This window comes from Eptesicus fuscus, chromosome 1 (assembly GCF_027574615.1).
Source record: "Eptesicus fuscus isolate TK198812 chromosome 1, DD_ASM_mEF_20220401, whole genome shotgun sequence".
In the NCBI taxonomy this organism is placed as follows: Eukaryota; Metazoa; Chordata; class Mammalia; order Chiroptera; family Vespertilionidae; genus Eptesicus; species Eptesicus fuscus.
This window is the reverse complement of record NC_072473.1, coordinates 68,548,591-68,563,929: the sequence shown is the minus strand read 5'-3', so window position 1 is coordinate 68,563,929 and position 15,339 is coordinate 68,548,591.

The following is a 15,339-nucleotide window of genomic DNA, read 5'->3' as shown; positions in this document are numbered from 1 at the left end:
AAGACATTACCTGTAGATGAAGAGTTTCAATAAAAGTGATTTAAAAACTCCTTCTGGCTTCCTCCAGATGCCAGACCCCTGGGCTTGCCACCACACATTATTTGATATGACTTGATGATTTCAATCCCATTCCTGATGCTTGATGCCTGGTTCAGCTTTTCTTTACTAGATAGCTCCTTCTGTCTGTAACTGACAAGGTGTTGCTATTGATTTGAATTGCTTTAACATTTCCCACTTGTTTTGTCATATGTTTATTTTACATTATCCTTGTTTTAGTTTGGTTTCTCCTTTATTTTATATTTATTTTTCTATAAAATAAGTGTTATCTTCCAACACTTAGCATTTCTGCTGAAATAATATGAAATCTGGATTTATTAGATTCTATTCTATTTTATTTTTTATTAAATTTATTGGGATGACATTGGTAAAGATGATCACATAGGTATCAGGTATAGGTTTCTATGTTGTAAGATCTGTATATTGCAAAGTGTGCTCACCATCCAAAGGCAAATGTTCTCTTGCCACCATATTTTAGGACCCCCTTCCCTATGACAACCACCACAGTGCTGTTTGTGTTCACAAGTTTCAGTTTTATATCCTACATATAAGTGAAATCATATGGTTCTTAGCTTTCTCTGACTGACATATTTAACTTAGCATAATATTCTCAAGGTCCATCCATGTCGTTGCAAATGGCAGTATTTCATCCTTTCTTTTTTTTAATTTAATATTTAAAATTTTATTTTTTAAACTGTTCCCATTTGTTTTCACTTTCTTTATTGATTGAGATGTTACATATGTGTGCTTATCCCCCCATTACTACCCAACCCCCCCAACTCATGCCCTCACCCCCCTGGTGTCTGTGACGATTGGCTAGGCCAATATGCATGCATACAAGTCCTTTGGTTTATCTCTCACCCTTAACACCCACCCTCCCCTACCTTCCCTCTGAGGTTTGACAGTATAATCAATGCTTTTCTGTCTCTGGATCTGTTTTTGTTCATCAGTTTATGTTGTTCATTTCATTCCATAAATGAGTGAGATCATGTGATATTTATCTTTCTCTGACTGGCTTATTTCGCTTGGCATAATGCTCTCCAGATCCATCCATGCTGTTGCAAATGTTAAGAATTCCTTCTTTTTTACCGAAGCAGAGTATTCCATTGTGTAGATGTACCACACTTTTTTAATCCACTCATCTGCTGATGGGCATTTCGGCTGTTTCCAAATCTTAGCCATGGTGAATTGTGCTATTATGAACATAGGGGTGCATATATCCTTTTTGATTGGTGTTTCTAGTTTCTTGGGATATATTCCTAGAAGTGGGATCACTGGGTCAAATAGGAGTTTCATTTTTAGTTTTTTGAGGAAAGTCCATACTGTTCTCCACAGTGGCTGCATCAGTCTGCATTCCTACCAGCAGTGCCCAAGGGTTCCTTTTTCTCCTCATCCTAGCCAACACTTGTTGTTTGTTGATTTGTTGATGATAATCATTCTGACAGGTGTGAGATGGTACTGCATTGTCGTTTTGATTTGCATCTCTCAGATGACTAGTGACTTTGAGCATGTTTCCATATGTCTCTTGGCCTTCCTTCTGTCTTCTGTCAAAAACTATCTATTTAGGTCCATTGCCCATTATTTGATTGGGTTGTTTATCTTCCTTTTGTTGAGTTGTATGAGTTCCCTGTAAATGTTGGAGATTAAACCCTTATTGGAGATAACATTCGCAAATATGTTCTCCCATGCAGTGGGCTTTCTTGTTGTTTTGTTAATGGTTTCTTTTTCTGTGAAGAAGCTTTTCGTTTTGATGTAGTAACATTTGTTTATTTTCTCTTTAGTTTCCATTGACCTAGGAGCAGTATCAATGAAGAAATTGCTTTGGCATATGTCTGAGATTTAGCTGCCTCTGGATTCCTCTAGTATTTTATGATTTCTCATCTTAAGTTTAAGTCCTGTATCCATTTTGAGTTTATTTTTGTGTATGGTGTAAGTTGGTGGTCTATTTTCATTTTTTGCATGTATCTGTCCAATTTTCCCAACACCATTTATTGAAGAGACTGTCTTGACTCCATTGTATGTTTATGCCTCCTTTGTCGAATATTAATTGAGCATAGTGGTTTGGGTTCTCTATTCTATTCCATTGATCTATATGTCTGTTATTGTGCCAGTACCTGGCTGTTTTGAGAACAGTGGCTTTGTAAAACAGATTGATATCTGGTATTGAGATCCCACCTACTTTGTTCTTCTTTCTTGGGATTGCTGGTCTTTTTTTATTCCAGATGCATTTTTGGAAAGTTCGTTCTATGTCTGTGAAATATGCCATTGGTATTTTAATGGGGAGTACATTGAATCTATAGATTGCTTTGGGTAGTATGGACATTTTGATGATGTTGATCTTACCAATCCATGAACAAGGAATGTTCTTCCATCTGTTTATGTCTTCCACTATCTCTTTTTTTCAGTCGTGCTGTAGTTTTCCGCATATAGGTTTTTTACCTCCTTTATTTAAATTTATTTCTAGGTATCTTAATTTTTTTGGTGCAGTGGTAAGTGGGATTGCTTTTTTAGTCTCTCTTTTTATAAGTTCATTATTGGTATATAGAAATGCCGTAGATTTCTTGGCATTAATTTTGTATCCTGCTACATTGCCAAATTCATTTATTAAGTTTAATAATTTTTTGATGGTGTCTTTAGGTATTTCTATATATAGTATCATGTCATCTGCAAATAAGAACAGTTCTACTTCTTCTTTTCCAATTTAGATGCCTTTTATTTCTTCTTGTCTGATAGCAACGGCTAGTACTTCCAGTACTATGTCGAACAGTAGTGGTGAGAGTGGGCATCCCTGTCTTGCTCCTGTTCTTAGGGGAAATGGTTTTAATTTTTGCCCATTGAATATGATATTGGCTGTAGGTTTGTCATATATGGCTTTTATTATGTTGAGGTATGATCCTTCTATTCCCATCTTGCTGAGAGTTTTTTAAATAAAGGGTGTTGGATTTTTTCAAATGCTTTTTTTTGCGTCAATTGATATGACTATGTAATTTTTTTATCTCTCAATTTGTTTATGTGATGTATCACATTTATTGATTTGTGGATATTGTACCATCTTTGCATCCGTGGGATAAATCCTACTTGGTCATGGTGTATGATTTTTCTGATGTCCTGCTGAATCAGATTTGCTAGACTTTTATTTAGGATTTTGGCATCTATGTGCATGAGGGATATTGGCCTGTAATTCTCCTTCATTGTTTTGTCTTTATCTGGTTTTGGTATAAGGGTGATGTTGGCTTCATAGAAGGACCTTGGAAGTGTTTCTTCCTCTTGAATTTTTTGGAATAGTCTGAGGAGAATAGGTTTTAGTTCTTCTTTGAATGTTTGGTAAAACTCCACTGTGAAGCCATCTGGCCCTGGGCTTTTGTTTGCTGGAAGCTTTTTGATGACTGCTTCAATTTCTTCCATAGTTATGGGCCTATTGAGATTTTTAGAATTTTCTTGATTGAGTTTTGGAAGGTTGTATTGTTCTAGGAATGTGTCCATTTCCTCCAGGTTGTCTAGTTTGTTAGAATAGAGTTGTTCATAGTATTTTTTTAAACAATCTTTTGTATTATTGTGTGGTCTGTTGTTATTTCACCTCTTTCATTTCTGATTTTATTTATTTGGGTCCTCTCTCTTTGCTTCTTGGTGAGCCTTGCTAGAGGTTCATCAATCTTGTTTATCCTTTCAAGAACTAGCTCTTGGTTTCATTGATCTTTTGTATTGTTTTTTGGGGTCTCTATGTCATTTATTTCTGCTCTGATCTTTATTACTTCATTTTTTTTCTGCTCACTCTGGGCTTTTCCTGTTGCTCTCTTTCTAATTCTTTGAGTTGTAGAGTTAGATGATTAACTGCCATTTTTTCTTGTTTTATGAGGTAGGCCTGTAGAGCTCTAAAGGTCCCTCTCAGGACTGCTTTCATTGTGTCCCATAAATTTTGGATTGTTGTGTTTTTATTGTCATTAGTTTCCAGGATGTTTTTAATTTCTTCTTTGATATCATTGGTAACCCAATCATTGTTTAATAGCATTCTATTCAGCTTCCAAGTGTTTGACTCTTTTGGATTGTTTTTATTGTAGTTTATTTCTAATATTATGCCATTGTGGTCTGAGAAAATACTTGATATGAATTCAATCTTCTTGAATTTAGGGAGACTTTGCTTCCCATGTGCTCTTGAGAAGAATGTGTATTCCATGGCTTTGGGGTGAAATATTCTAAAGATGTCAATTAAGTCCATCTGATCTAATGAGTCATTTAGGATTGCTGTTTCTTTTTTCTTTTTTAAAAAAAATACAATTTTATTGATTTTTTAAAAAGATTAAGGGAGAGGGATAGAGAGTTAGAAACATCGAATAGAGAGAAATACATCGATCAGCTGCCTCTTGCACACCCCCTACTCGGGATGTGCCTGCAACCAAGGTATATGCCCTTGACTGGAATCAAACCTGGGACCTTTTCAGTCTGCAGGCTGACGCTCTATCCATTGAGCCAAACCAGTGAGGGCAGATTGCTGTTTCTTTGCTGATTTTTTGTCTAGAGGATTTATCCAGTGATTTCAGTGGTGTATTAAAGTCCCCTACTATGATTGCATTGTTGTCGATCTCTCCCTTCATATCTTCCAGGAGGTTTTTTTTTTTTTTTGTTTTTTTTTTATGTATTTGGGTTCTCCTGCATTGGGTGCATATATGTTTATCAGGGTTATATCCTCTTGTTGTATCGATCCCTTTAGTATTATGAAGTGGCCTTCCTTATCTCTTTTTATGGCCTCATTTTGAGGTCTATTTTGTCAGATATAAGTAATACTAGCCCAGCTTTGTTTTCATTTCCATTTGCCTGAATGATATTTTTCCATCCCTTCACTTTCAGTCTGTGTGAGTTCCTTGTTCTGAGGTGGGTCTCTTGTAGACAGCATATATATGGGTCACGTTTTTTTAATCTATTCAACCATTCGTCTTTTGATTGGAGCATTTTTTCTGTTTATGTTTAAAGTTATTATTGAAAGGTACTTGTTTGTAGCACTTTTTATTTTTTGTTCCTGTGTTCCTTCTTACCTTTTTCTTTTTTCTTTTTATAACAGTCCCTTTAGCATTTCTTGCATTGCTGGCTTGATAGTGATAAACTCCCTTAGTCTTTTTTTGTCTGTGAAGCTCCTTATTTCCCCTTCAATTTTGAATGATAGCCTTGCTGAATAGAGTGTTTTTGGATTCAGTCCCATGCTTTGCTTCACTTTGTAAATTTCCTTCCATTCTTTTCTGTCCTGATGTGTTTCTGTTGAGAAATAATTTGATAATCTAATGGGAGTTCCTTTGTACAAAACTTTCTGTCTCTCTCTTGCAGCCTTCAAGATTCTATCTTTGTCCTGAACTTTGCCATCTTAATTATGATGTTTCTTGGTGTGGGTGTTTTCGGGTTCATCTTGTTTGTGACTCTCTGTGCTTGTGTAACCTTTTCTTCCCCACATTGGGAAAATTTTCTGATATTATTTCTTCAAATAGGTTTTCTAACCCTTGTTCCTCTTCCGATTGTTCTGGCACCCCTATTATTTGTATGTTGCTTCATTTCTTGTTGTGCCAAAGCTCCCTTAGGCTCTCCTCCTGTCTTTTAATGTTTTTCTCCAACTGTAGTTCAGTTTGGTTGTGCTTTGCTTCCATGTCTTTTAATTCTCTGATTCAGTCCTCCGCTTCTCCTAGTCTACTGTTGAAACTTTCCATGGTGTTTTTTATTGCAGCTATATCACTCTTCATTTCTTCTTGATTCTTACATAAATTGTTGATATTTTCATCCATCTGGTTTATGAACTGTATGACCCTTATTCTGCCTTCCTTTTCTGACATATTGCATGCCTCTGTTTAACTTAGCTGCTTTTCTGGCTATTCCTCCTTTTCTTTCCTTTGGGGGTTTCTTTGTCTACCCATTTTTTTATCTTACCAATTGATCTAGATGTAGAGTCATGCAGGGGCTGCTCCTTGGGTGGCAGTGGCTCCTCCGGCTGCAGTTGCTCCTCAGGCAGTCATGGTAGTGGCTGCTCTTCAGTTGGCAGCAGCTTCTCTGGTGAGTTCTGTTCGCAGCAGTAGTGGTTCCTCTGGCTGGTGGGGGGAGGCTGCTTGCACAACTGCTGCTCCTCAGATGGGTGTGGACTTATCACAAGGCTGCTGCTACTCAGGTGGGCGTGGGCTGCTGGTAGATGCTGCTCCTTGGATGGGGGTGGTCTGCTCACATGGCTGCTGCTTCTTGGATTGGGGCTGGGTGCGCACTGCTGCTGTTCCTCAGATGGGGTGGGATGCTCATGAGGCTGCTGCTCCTTGGACAGGGACAGGTTGATTGCAGGGCTGCTGCTCCTCGTATGGGTGCAGGCTGTTTGTGCAGCTGCTGCTCCTCAGAAGGGGGCGGGCTGCTCACGTGGTTTCTGCTCCTTGGATAGGGGAGCGGGCCACTCACACAGCTGCTGCTCCTTGAAGAGGGGCAGGCCACGTGAGGCTGCTGCTCTCAGACCTGGGATGGGCTGCTCACGAGACTGCTACTCCTTGGACAGGAGCGGGCTGCTCACGTGTCTGCTGCTTGTGTGGTCACAGTGCCCTGGGCTCAAGTGTTGGGCTGGTCAGAGGGCAGCATGCTTCAGAGCTCACAGGAGCATGTGCCTGGGGTGGCTGGAGACTCAGTGACCATGGGACCACAACCGAGGTAAGCAGGTCCCTGGCAGGGGTGGCTGTGTTATCTGAGTGCACCCTGCGTGGAGGTGAGGCTGGGCTCCCAATTACAGCAGCTCTCCCCTTCAAAAAGGCTAGGCCTCTGAGGACAAGCCGGCCTCCCGGTACTGTTTGCAATGGTAGCAGAGGCTGCCTTTTTCTTCTCTCTGCCCCTGAAGGTCCTGAGGGATCTAACTGTGCCTCACTCACATACAAACACACACACCCCAGATGACCACGCACTCCTCTTTTGCTCCCTCACTCACTCACGCTCTTCCCCTCACTGCCACTTTCTTCCTGCCTCTATAGTTGGGTCTGGGGTGTTATTGTCCCGTTTGTGAATGGAGTTTCCTCTCCAGGTGTCTGGTTATGTGGCTCACTCTCTAGCACATTAGCTAGACAGGAGGAAATTCACCTCCAAAAGACACAACACAAAGGGAACAAAGCATGAATGTACTCACAACATCCATAATGCTTATAAATGACCACCTGAGAAAAGAGAATTAGGGGAGAGAAAAGAGAGCACAAATGATATCGAAGAGAGAAAAAAAAGATAAGAGAAAAAAGAAAAAGGAAGAAAAAGGAGAATATATATGTATATATATATATATATATATATATATATATATATGGAGAAAACACCACAGAACCAATAGATAAAGCAAAAAAAATAGAAACACCAAACACACAGCAAAGAGGGTGGGGGCAGAATTTGTAGATGCTGAGCTTATATACAGAAAATAAGGTTAAGAATTGGATGAATATGGGGAGGACATCAATTCAGTATAGAGGAAGTAGAAAAGGGATGAGTGGATAAGAAGAAAGAATAAGAAGAAAATAATAATAATAAATTTACAAAAAATTAATTTAAAAATGGTCTAAAAATAGCAAATAAAAATAAAATAGTGTGATGGAAAAATAATGCAAAAAGAAATAGAAAATAAAGCAACAAACAAAAACAGGAAAACAAAGAAAAAAGAAGAAAAAAAGGAGATAAAATAATAATACAAAAATAAAAATGAAAAAGTGAAGTGTCATTACTTTGGCTGTTTTAATATCCCAGTCTTCTGTATTATCTGTGGTTTCTCAGTTTCCTGTTGCTGGGACTGAAGGCCTCATTTTAGGCCAGTCCCTGTGGACTCTCAGGGACTATTCCGATATTTTTTATTTAATCCCTTGTACCATTCAGGGTGGAATCTGGATGTGGCTGTATAGGTTGCCTGGATACTGGAGGGAGGGGCTATCTCTTCAGGACAAAATGGCTGCCCAGGTCCTGGGCTCAGATATGACTCAGCGCCAGACTCACTGACACTTCTCCTGGACCCCTGCCTCTCCCCAGCCCCTCCCCAGACTCCACAAGTCTGCACCTTCTCCCTCACCTCAGCCACGGGTGAGTGTCTGTATCCAAAAGATCTTATGAACTAGGTTCAGTTAAGAAAGGCACAGGCCACAGAGAGGGGAAAGACTGCGACTCTGTGTGCTCCTCTCCTGCTGGCACTGCATAGTTTGGTCATCCCCCCAGGCTTCCTTCTCTGGGTTCAGCCTTTCATGATTGCGGACCCAGATCTAGAATCCCCTGCCTCCAGCATTCTATTGACTTTCTTTCCACAGTCAGAAGCTGTGCCTGTCCCCAGGGACACTGCTCAGTGCTGTGCGGTTTCCCTCTGACACTCTGGGCTAAGAGGCCTGGCACACTCTCCTGCCCAGATCCTTGATTTTACCTTTCTCCAGGTGTTCTCTCCCCCTTTCTGGCTGCAAATTGCCTCACCAGCTGAGTCTCCTTTGCCAATTCTGGTTGGATGTTATTCATTTCAGCTGCTCATTCTATTTGCTCTGGAACAGGGCTCGGGACATGTCCATCTATACCACTGCCATTTTGTCTCTCTCGTCATTTCTTATTGCTGAGTAGTATTCCTTTGTGTATATGTACCACATCTTCTTTATCCAGTCTTCTACTACAGGGCAATTTGGTTGTTTCCATGTGTTGGCCACCATGATAATGCTGCAATGAACATAGGGATCCATATATCTTTGCAAATACATGTTTTCGAGTTTTAGGGGTATATACCCAGGAGTGGGGTAGTTAGGTCATATGGTAGTTCTAGTCTTAACTTTTTGAAGAATCACCAGACTGCTTTCCTGTGGTTGTATCAGTGTACATTCCCACCAGCCGTGAATGAGGGTTCCTTTTTATCCACAACTTCTCCAACACTTGTTATTGCTTGCCTTGATAATGGCCACGCCAAAAGCTGTAAGGTAGTATCTCATTACTTTTTTTTAATTTGCATTTCCCTAATTGCCAGTGAGGTTTAAAATGTTTTCATATATATATTGTCTGTTCATATGTCTTCTTGGGAGAGGTGATTTTCAGGCTGTCTGCCCACTTTTTGATTGGATTATTTGTTTGTTTATATTCTATTTTAGCATGTCACCTGAAAAAAAAAAAAAAAACACCCTGTTAAAAAAAGGAAATTATAGAATGCACCTTTCTTATTTCCAAGGTAAGAAGTCTCTGGTATCATGGTCATGTTTATTTTTTTAAATGTAATTAAAAAAAACACACTATTGCAATATAATTGACATACATCATTATATAAGTTTCGGGTACACATCATAATGATTTGATATTTGCATATATTGCAAAATTCAATCACAATAAGTCTAGTTAACATCCATCATCATACATAGTAACAGAATTATTTTTTCTTGAGATGAGAACTTTAACCTTTTGCACTTGGATGTCGAGTGTGACTCGACACGGTTAGCATTAGAATAAACGAATCAAGAAAAAAGCAAGTGAGTGCAAAGGGTTAAGTTGTACTTAGCAATTTTGAAATATGCAATACATAATCTATGCTGCACATTACATTTCTAAGGCTTGTTTATTTTATTAATGGAAGTTTGTACCCTTTGACTCCTTTCACCCATTTCACCCACCCACCACCCCTTGACACTGACAATCAACAATTTGTTCTCTGTATCTACGAATATCTTTTTTTTTTAAATTACAAATATAAGTGAAATCATATGTTATTCGTGTTTCTCTGACTTATTTAATTTACCATAATGCCTTCAAGGTCCATTCATGTTGTCACAAATGGCAAGATTTCATTTTTTTTATGGCTGAAGAATATATGAATATATATATATATATATATATATATATATATATATATATACACACACACACACACACACACACACACACACACACACACTAGCGGCCCGGTGCACGAAATTCATGCACGGGGGTGAGGGGGTGTCCCTCAGCCCAGCCTGCACCCTCTCCAATCTGGGACCCCTCGAGGGATGTCCCACTGGGATCGGGCCTAAACGGGCAGTTGGACATCCCTCTCACAATCCAGGACTGCTGGCTACCAACTGCTCGCCTGCCTGCCTTCCTGATTGCCCCTAACCGCTTCTGCCTGCCAGCTTGATCACCCCCTAACCACTCCCAGGCCAGCCTGATTGATTTCTAACTGCTCCCCTGCCAGCGTGTTTGCCCCCAACTTCCCTCCTCTGCAGGCCTGGTCACCCCTAACTGCCCTCCCCTGCAGGGTTGATCACCTCCAACTTCCCTCTCTTGCAGGCCTGGTGCCTCCCAACTGCCCTCTCCTGCTGGCCATCTTGTGGTGGCCATCTTGTGTCCACATGGGTGCAGAAAGACAAGTATAACTTGATCTTACTCATATGTGGAAGCTAAAGAACAAAATAAGCTGCTGGACAAAATAGACCCAGAAACATAGAAACATGGAACAGACTTTTGACCACATGGGGGCAGCCATATTGTGTGTTGGATTGATGGTCAATCTGCATATTACTCTCTTTTTAGATAGGATAGAGGCCTGGTGCAAGGGTGGGGGCCAGCTGGTTTGCCCTGAAGGGTGTCCCGGATCAGGGTGGAGGTTCCCTTGGGGCATGGGGCAGCCTGGGTGAGGGGCCTGTGGTGGTTTGCCGGCCAGCCACGCCCCCTGGCAACCAAAGTGGAGGCCCTGGTATCTGGAATTTATTTACCTTCTGCAATTGAAACTTTGTAACCTGGAGTGGAGCCAAGCCTCCTGCTTGCTCAGTGGCCGGCAGCCATTTCTGTTGGGGTTTGTGTTTATCTTCTATAATTGAAACTTTCTAGCCTTAAGCAGAGGCCTGGGCTGGCCAGGGTGTGCAGAAAGCTTTGCTTCTTCCATTGCCGGAGGCAACCCTAGCCTCCTGCTCTTTCCAGCACCGTGGCTGCTGCCATTTCTGTTTGGATTTGTTTACCTTCTATAATTGAAACTTTGTAGATTTGAGTGGAGGCTTAGGCAGGCAAGGGCAGGCGGGAAGCTAGGCTTCCTCCATTGCCTGGAAACCCCAAGCCTCCCTCCTGCTCTCTGTGGCTGTAGCCATCTTGGTTGGGTTTATTTGCATACTCGCTCTGATTGGCTGGTGGGTGTGGCTTGTGTGTGGTAGAGTGATGGTTAATTTGCATATTACTCTTTTATTAGGTAGGATATATATAATTGTCTTTATCCATTCATCCATCAATAAACACTTAGATTGTTTCCATAGTTTAGCTATTATAAATAACTGCAATTAATATGGAAATGCATATTTGAACTAGTGGTTTTGTTTCTTTTAATAAATATCTAGAAGTGGAATCAGTGGGTTATAAGGCAGTTCCATTTTTAATTGTTGAGTTAACTTCATACTTTTTTCCACAGTGGCTACACCAGTCTTCATTTCCATAAGTAGTGCCTGAGGCTTCCCTTTTCTCCATGTCTTTACCAACACTTGTTGTTTGTGATAGTTTTAATTCAAATTTATTATGATAGTTTTAATTCAAATATCTGTGATAATTAGTGATGTTAACCACCTTTTAATGTACTGCTGGTCATCTCTATGTACTCTTTGGGGAAAAACGTATTCAGCCTCTCTGCCCATTTTTTTTTTTTTTAATCAGAATGTGGGGTTTTTTTTGCAATTAATTGTAAGAGTTCTTTATACTGTATTTTGGAAATTAAACTTTATCAGATATGTGATTTCCAAATGTTTTATCCCATTCAGTAAGTTGCCTTTTTATTTTGTTAATAGTGTTGTTTGCTGTGCTGAAGCTTTTAAGTTTGACTTACTTTTACTTGTTTAGTTTTGTTTTAGTTGCCTTTACTTTAGTATCAAATTCCAAAAGTGATGACCAAGACTGATGTTAAGGAGCTTAGTAACTAAGAGTTTTATGGTTTCAGGACTTACATTCTTAATGCCATTTTAAGTTAATTGTTAAGTGTATATTATAAAACAGTGGTCTGATTTTAAAAATTGTTTTAATATGTATAAATTTATCTTTATTTTTGAAAGTACTACAGATTTCTCTGTTTACCCCATTGACAGCTTCTAGCCCCACCCCTGTCCTTCACCACACTATCGTCTGTGTACCTTTGAGACAACATGGAGGGACCTGGATAGTATTATGCTAAGCAAAATAAGCCAGTCAGAGAAAGACAAGTATAACTTGATCTTACTCATATGTGGAAGCTAAAGAACAAAATAAGCTGCTGGACAAAATAGATCCAGAAACATAGAAACATGTAACAAACTTTTGAATCTCAGAGGGAAGGTAGGAGTGGGTGGGTGGGAAGAGATTAATCAAAGAACTTATATACATAGCCACTTTTTTATCTTTCTTTACTTGTGGGTGTCCAGTTTTCCCAAAACCATTTATTGAAGAGACTGTTCTTTTCCCATTGTACAATCTTAGCTCCCTTGTCATATATAAATTGACCATATAGGCATGAGCTTATTTCTGGTCTCTCTATTCTTTTTCATTTGTTTTATACATTTTTTAAATACCAGTACCATACTGTTTTGACTACAATAACATTATAATAATAGTTTAGAATCAGGGAACATGATGCCTCCAGGTTTGTTTTTCTCAAGATTGCTTTGGGTATTTTGTGGTTCCATACAATTTTAGGATTGTTTGTTCTATTCCTGTGGAAAATACCATTGGGATTTTGATAGGAATTGAATTGAATCTGTATATAGCTCTGGGTACTTTGGGTATTTTAACAATATTAATTCTTCCAATCCATGAGCATGGAATATCTCCCCATTTATTTGTGTCTTATCTAGTGTACAGGTATATTACCTCCTTGGCTAAATGTATCTAAATGTATTCCTAGGTATTTTAATCTTTTATCTAGTGTACAGGTATATTACCTCCTTGGCTAAATGTATCTAAATGTATTCCTAGGTATTTTAATCTTTTATCTAGTGTACAGGTATATTACCTCCTTGGCTAAATGTATCTAAATGTATTCCTAGGTATTTTAATCTTTTATCTAGTGTACAGGTATATTACCTCCTTGGCTAAATGTATCTAAATGTATTCCTAGGTATTTTAATCTTTTATCTAGTGTACAGGTATATTACCTCCTTGGCTAAATGTATCTAAATGTATTCCTAGGTATTTTAATCTTTTTAATCCAATTGTAAATGGGATATTTTTCTTAATTTTTCTATCTGATAGTTCATTATGAGTGTACAGTAATGTAACAGACTTCTGTATATTGAGTTTTGCATCCTGCAACTTTACTGAGTTCATTTATTAATTGTAATAGTTTTTTATGGTCTTTAGGTTTTCTTTGTATCATATCATGTCATCTGCAAATAGTTACAAGTTTACTTCTTCCTTTTCAATATGGATACCTTTAATTTCTTTTTATTGCCCATTTCTTCTGACTTGGTCTTCCAATAGACTTTGTTGAATAAAAATGATAAGAGTGAGCATCCTTATTTTGTTCCTAATTAAAAGAGAATATTATTTGAACTTTTAAAAAAATTAAATATTTTTTCTCAATCACACTTGACATACAATATTTGTATCAAGTGTATAATATGTTAACTTAGTGTTTTGTGTTTCTTCAGATAAAGATGCGGAAGTAGAATTGCTGAGTTTTTTGTCTCTTGTTATACAGCTTTTTTAAAAAAAGTCTATTTTGTCTGGTGTAAGTCTTGCTACTCCAGTTTTTTGTGTGTGTCCATTTTTATAAAACATTTTTTGTAATAGTGGTTTGATGGTGATGAACTCCTTTAGGTTCGACTAGTCTGGGAAGCTCTTTATATATCCTTCAATTCTGAATGATAGCTTAGCTGGGTAGAGTAATTTTGGTTGTAAATTCTTGCTTTTTATCACTTTGAATATTTCATGACAATCCCTTCTGGCTTATAAACTTTCTGTTGGAAAATCAGCTGATAGTCTTATGTACTAATAAGCTCTCTTGTAGATTAAAAACACACACACTGCTTTTGTCTTGTTTTTTTTTTTTTAGATTCTCTCTTTATCATTAACTTTTGCCATTTTAATTATGATTATGCTGTGTCTTGGTGTGGTCCTCTTTGGGTTCATCTTGCTTAGGTCTCTCTGTGCTTCCTAGACTTGTATGTCTGTTTCCTTCACCAGGTTAGGAAAAATTCCCATAATTATTTTTTCACATAGGTTTTCAATTTCTTGGTCCTTCTCGTCTTTTACAGCCATCCCCATTATGCAAATATTGGTTATACTTGAAGTTGTCCCAGAGGATCCTTATACTATTCTCATATTTTGATTCTTTTTCTTTGCTTTTGCTGTTCAGCTGCTTCTTTTTATTTTTTAATATATTTTATTGATTTTTTACAGAGAGGAAGAGAGAGGGATAGACAGTTAGAAACATCGATGATAGAGAAACATCGATCAGCTGCCTCCTGCACACCCCCTACTGGGAATGTGCCCGCAACCAAGGTACATGCCCTTGACCGGAATCGAACCCGGGACCTTTCAGTCCGCAGGCCGACGCTCTATCCACTGAGCCAAACCGGTTTCGGCTCAGCTGCTTCTTTATCTTTCAAACCTCTGATTTGATCCTCTGCTTCATCTACTCCACTGTTGATTCCCTGTAATGTATTCTTCATTTCAGTGAATATATTCTTCTTTTCAATAGGCTCTATTTTATTTTTTCTATCTCCATTTTTATGTTCCCCACCTCTTTGCTGAAATTCTTGCTAAGTTAATCTACTCTTCTAAGTTAACTGAGCATACTTATAACCTGTATTTTGAACTCTGCATCTAGTAGATTCTCTCTATTTTGTGCAGTCCTTTTCTGGAGTTTTGTTATGTTCTTTAATTTGGGACATGTTTCTTTGTCTCCTCATTTTGGCTGCCTCCCTGTGTTTGTTTCTATATTGGGTAGAGCTGCTATGTCTCCCAAACTTATTAGAGTGGCCTTATTTAGTAGGTGTCCTATAGAATCCAGTGGCACGGGATCCACAATCACATGATCTGGGCACTACAGGTGTGGCCCTCAGTGTGGACTGTATACATACCCTCCTGTTGTAGTTGGGCCTTGATTGCTATTGGCACCTCAATGGGAAGGATTTACCCACAACTTGATTTTCTCTGAGGATAGGCTATGACCACTGTGGAGGATCAGCTGTGCAGGGGCTGACCCTAAGAGTAAAACTTATTTCAGCAGGGCTCTGGTGCCTGCTGAGTCTGCCCCTTGAGTGTGTTGCTTGTGGAGAAGGTTGGATGGTGCTTTGACAGGATCTGTAGCTGTCTACTGGGTGTGCTGGCTCTGGGGCCTTCCAGAAGGTGCAGGTCACCTGAAAC